At 47.3% G+C, this 6,051-nt stretch overlaps 1 non-coding gene across 1 annotated transcript; it reads left to right on the forward strand.

Moving 5' to 3' along the window:
* Nucleotides 1-480: 480 nt before the first annotated feature.
* On the forward strand, nt 481-554 carry Trnat-ugu. The gene has a single exon. It is a non-coding gene; the product is annotated as a tRNA-Thr (tRNA).
* The last annotated feature ends 5,497 nt before the right edge of the window (nt 555-6,051 follow it).

Genomic DNA, 6,051 nt, shown 5'->3' on the forward strand with positions numbered 1-6,051 from the left:
GGTTTATCTGTCCAAGACAGTCCTGGCTGAGTTATGTTCCTTCTGATGATCCCTGTAACAGTGTCTGAAATGTGGACTGTTGGTCCATTGTGTCACAAGTTGTCCCATTGATCAGCAACACACTGCTGTGCAGTCCCAGTCACATCTATTGTCGAAGTTTCCTCAACTCATAACACTACTGTGGCACTGTACAGCGAGTACAGCCAATGTAGCCACATTGGTTGAAAATAGGGTTGGGCTCCAGAATGTCTCAAGCGCGTTCCTGGCCGTCCATCTTGTCTAAAAAAATTGATATATACTAAGATGGTATCTGTTGTTTCGGACAGTGCCCGAACTCTTACGGGAATCGGCAACGCGCCGCGAGGAATGAGTATAATGGGCGGTGGCACTACGAATGTGGTGCGGGACAATACGTTGAGAATGTGGGTCTCGCGGGAGGCGTGCCAGAGACAAATCCCTGCAGTCGCGCTATCCTCTGTGTCCTCGGTGGCTCAGATGGATAGAGCGTTTGCCATGTAAGCAGGAGATCCCGGGTTCGAGTCCCGGTCGGGGCACACATTTTCATCTGTCCCCGTTGATGTATGTCAGCGCCTGTAAGCAGCTAAGGGTGTTCATTTCATTGTAATTTTAAAAAAATTGAATGTCACATCTGTCCATTGCAGTCAGGATCACTTGATCCCTTGGACAATAATGGAGTTCTTCCATTAACACTAAAGAATACATTTACACCTGCTCAGAAAGTAGCAGTGCCTCCCTGTTCCTTACCTGCACATCCTTAGTGCTTCTCAACATACTGGATGAAGATGTATGGTGAAACATCTATGCCATGCGTGGTCGTTTGCAAAGGACTTGAACCAGCACATAGATTTGTGCTTGGTCTGTCACGAATTCCACTGTCACCACATGGTAGCAGATTTTGTTTGCTTGGCCCGACGATGGGCGTTTTGTGTAAAAGGGTGGGACATACGAAGGACCGAGCGGGGTGGCGCAGTGGTTAGACACTGAACTCGCATTCGGGAGGACGACGGTTCAATCCCATGTCCGGCCATCCTGATTTAGGTTTTCCGTGATTTCCCTAAATCACTCCAGGCAAATGCCGGGATGGTTCCTCTGAAAGGGCACGGCCGCCTTCCTTCCCCATCCTTCCCTAATCCGATGAGCCCGATGACCACGCTGTCTGGTCTCCTTCCCCAAACCAACCAACCACCCATACGAAGGAGAGTAAGATCTCTCTACCAGGCACCCTTGTACGCCCCGTTTCCCATTATTTTCAGAACTAGTTGATTGGCGGGCATTTAGTAACCCATAAGATGTTGCAGAAGATTAAGGAGCATCTGACTTGGCCGTCTATTGACCGAGACGTTAGAGAAATGATTTCTCGGTGTCAGTTGGATCGTGTGACCAAACAGGAGTTCCTTAGTTCCGAGCGTGAATCTTGCTCCATGGACAAACTCTATATTGATTATGTGGGGTCCTTACCTCGCACAAAAGAGGCCATCGGTATGTATTAGTTATTATTGACGCCTTTTCGAGGTTTACCTGGCTTCTTCCGAGTCGTAATGTGACAGCTGCCACCACCATTCCGCATTTAACTAACGTATTGTTTTAGGACCTCCTAAGCAAATCGTTAGTGATAATGCGCTAGTTTTTCTTTCGGCCCCTTTCAAGGTCTTCTGTTTTCAAAGCGGTGTTAAGCATGTAACCACCATTCCGTATTATCCGCAGGGGTCCCTTGCAAAAAGAGTCAATCGTAACCTTAAATCCGCACTGATTATCTTTCATGAGAAGTCTCCCAGTAAGTGGTATTCTAGTCTACCTTGGCTTCACTTTGCCTTCAATACCGAAAGCCATGAGTCTTTGAAGGCTACTCCGGTTTCTTTGATGTTTGCTTATCCTTTTAATTCCCCCCTTTCGAACTTATGGGGGATTCAAGATCTAATTCCCGCGGAGATCACCCCTGAGGTCGTCATAGAAAACTGGAATCGTGCGAAGCGCAATATTCTCGGGGCCCACAACAGACAAGCTGGCCATTATAACCGTGATCGGCGAGCTTTCAGGGGTAAGCCGAGAGATCAGGTATCTGTCCGTAATTTTCCCAGGAGGGAGGTCCATAGTGGCAAATCAGACACCTCAGACTGTAATCAAATCAAACGCAAAATAACTCTCTGTGACTCACTGACAGAGGAAGAAGACGACGTCTATTATTGCCCTTACGCCAGATATTGCAGTGTTCATAACAATGATATTCGAAACCGTAATACCGACCTTGAACACGCCACAGCACCGGCAGACATCACGAATGCCACACAAAAAGCCGCAGCAACAACCGCAACAAAAGTCTGCGGAGGGTTTGGCAATAGAGGCGACAGTGCGCATAACGTACCAAAAGCTGTTATGTCTGTCACAGATAGCGTAGACGAGCAGCCAAGTGGGAACCAAATCACGTCAAATCAATGCAGAATGGAGGCACAAACAAACAACACATCTGATACACATCAACACTGCACAAACGAAACACACAGGAAAAACAAACGAATCATCACAGCCTTCAGGAAACTAAAACTGCATAGAAAACCCAAACAGCCTAAGAGAGTCAAGAAAGTGAAAGCGTGTGACGACCAATCGCGGCAGTCGCAGGCTGCCTCAAAACCTAGTGATACGAAAGTGCATACCCCTGATGATACCAACACCTTCGCAGCCCCCCAACCAACAACCTCAATGCCGACGCCCAAGGAAACCCCCACAACAACCAACGAGGAAGCCAATCCAGCGCCCCCCCCCCCCCCCCCCCCGCAGAGGTACACAGCAACGCCACTACACCATCACGACACGTCACGGCTGCAGAGACGCCAACACACGCCATCGACACCGATAGTTTTAGTTATGACAAGCTTGACATAAATGTGAAATTAAGTAGGCTAGAAAAAAGAGACATCTTAGAGACGGCACAGCGGATGCTCATCCGCACCCTACACCCGTACGGCCAATCTGTTTGTATCCGTACATCAGAGCAAACCGATAGACTGATTCTAAAAACGGAGAATATTCCAACAGATCCAGACAGCCTACTAGATCTGCTCATGCAGGTGTGCGCCCGCAGGGAGGATCCATTCGATATGGACAAGCTTTACAAGGATCACGTAAGGGCTCATGGGAGAACATACCTCGATTACAATCAAACTGGCAGCAAGTGCTACGCCACCGTTAAACACCCAAACTGCTAGTAGCACAGCTTAATGCTATGCGGAGTATACTTGTAAATTCGGAGGTCCCACGGGTCCTACGTGAACTAAAAAGTGACATTCTGTGCATACAGGAGCCCTACACTAGACAAGGGCATATCCGCAACTTTCCTCCAAGTGCGCTGACAGTTGCGGAGGGGACAGGCTGCATGGCATCTGTCATAATCCTAAACAAAGAAACACATCCAGTCAAAATTACAGAACTCTGTCCCGAGCACCTAGTTACAGTTGAAGTCACACACAAGGGGGATACTTGGATCATCGCGTCGCTGTACGCCCAATTCTGTCATTGCATCAAACCATACGCAGACCTCATCAGAGATGTTGCGCAATGCACTGGCAACAAAAAACTTCTCATCTGTGCAGACATAAATGCCAAATCAACCCTGTGGCATTCAGACAGAACTGACGACAGAGGTAGAATAATAAATGACATCGTCCAAGAAAACAGACTACACATACTCAACAAGGAAGCACATCACCCGACTCACATCGGACACAACGGGCATTCATCAAACATAGACATCACCCTCGTTAATAATGCCGCCATCAACCACGTACGAGACTGGACCGTACATAACCAGATCACTGCTAGCGACCACAACATCATCACACTAACATTAAGTGGTACACCAAATGTCAATACAGAAACACTACCAAAATGACTATTATTTTACAAAACAGACTGGGACAGGGTCAGACAAAAAATACATGAGCACATACCGCAAGACATCACCGGCAGTGTTGATTACAGAGCACACATGCTGACAGATATCATCACACACACACAGAACACCTGCATACCCACACAAAGAATGACAAAACACCAAATTAATCCCTGGACTACTCAATTAACACGACTGAAACAAGACTCAAACCGTAAACGTAAGCTTTACCAACGAGCAATTTCAGATAGAGAAAGACAGTTACGACTAGACGACTACCAGCTTGCCAAGGACAAATATAAACCTGAGCTGAATAAGACCAGGAAAGACCATTGGAACAGCCATGCAGCACAAACACAATTAAACATTTGGGGGGAACCATACAAAATCGTGACAGAGAAAATTAAGAGCCCACTGGTTCTGGGAACGCTGTGACAGGAGGATGGTGAGATGACTAAGGGCTGGAGACGCACAGCGGAGTTCCTGCTGAGCAAACTCCTGCCCGACGACATCGCAGACACAGACACACCACAACATGCAGCACTGAGACGCGAAGTAGACACAGTATACACCACACCAACCGTCACCTGTCCATTTGCGCAGGAAGAAGTGGTGACAGCGATCTCAGAACTCAAAAACAAAAAGGCGCCTGGACCGGATGGTATCCACTCCGAGGTACTGAAACAAATTGCACCGCAGATCACCCCGTTTCTCACAACGTTGTTAAACGATGCATTAAGGCTGGGCCGTGTGCCTGCAGTGTGGAAGACCTCGAAGGCGGTTATCATCAAAAAGGCTCCAGACAAAGACCCATCAGACCCCAAGTCATACAGACCAATTTACCTTATCAATACACTCGGTAAAATACAAGAAAAACTACTCTGCAAAAGACTACAAGCACACCGAACACTACGGGGACTGACACCACACCAATACGGCTTCAGGGAAGGGAAATTTATAGACGACGCAATTAACAGAGCACTCCAAATAGTACACGACACACCCTCCAAATACACACTTGCAATTATGATAGACATCTCAGGTGCCTTCGACAACCTCTGGTGGCCGGCCTTGTTCAAGAGGCTCAGACACCTGCAGGTACCGGAGTCTCTGTATAATAGTTTCATGGACTACTGCAGAGACAGAACGGTCGTTTGGCAAATGGACAACCAGAAAGTGATTAAACAAATTACAAAAGGATGTCCACAAGGTCGATCTGCGGCCCCTTCTTCTGGGACATAGTTATAGAACCGCTCCTACAGTTACTAGAGCAGCACATCCTGACAGATGGAGTTGTAGCTTATGCTAATGATCTACTCGTCGTAGTTTCAGCAAACAACCGTGCCCAGCTAGAAGAAAGAGCCAATGGAACACTTAGGACAATAACCCAATGGTGCACAGATAATAAATTAAAGATAGCAGAAAACAAAACAACTTATACATTGCTAAAGGGTATCCTGGGCAGGAACCCAATAGTCAAAATCGGGGACACAAACATAAAAAGACTAGCAGTCACACGCTATCTAGGAGTATACATTGATGAACGATTGAACTTCCACGAACACATGCGAATATGCACAAACAAAGCAGAAAAGATACTACACAAACTGGCTAGGCTAAATTCTGAACAATTCAGACTACCCCTGTCAGTGACACGAACATACCATTGCGCTCTCTTCGAGTCAGTACTATGCTTTGCTGCAAGTACGTGGGCCCACAGGTTAAATCTCTCAACCAACAGAACCATTCATTGAACGTCGAGGCCAAAGAAGTGTTCTACTTCGACTAACAGGGGCATTCAACACAACATCAAATGACGGACTATGTGTCGTCATGGGAATTTTCCCCATAGATATCACCATCAGGTACCGCGCAGCAATGTACTGGCTTAGGATGGGGAGAATAGACCAGGTTCGGCAGATCACTGGTGTAACGATTGAGTCAACACGACAACTCAGAGCATGGCGAGTGGATACCTGGCAGAGCGAGTGGGCCAACAGCGATAAGGCCGCCGTGTATACAACTTCTTCCCCGACATCCGGGAAAGACTAAAACTAAAACATATTGATCCCAGCCGCGGTATGGTACATTTCATCACAGGACATGGCCCTTATCCCATGCACCTGTACCGCGTGAGTCTGCAG

Source organism: Schistocerca americana, chromosome 2 (assembly GCF_021461395.2).
Source record: "Schistocerca americana isolate TAMUIC-IGC-003095 chromosome 2, iqSchAmer2.1, whole genome shotgun sequence".
Lineage (NCBI taxonomy): Eukaryota > Metazoa > Arthropoda > Insecta > Orthoptera > Acrididae > Schistocerca > Schistocerca americana.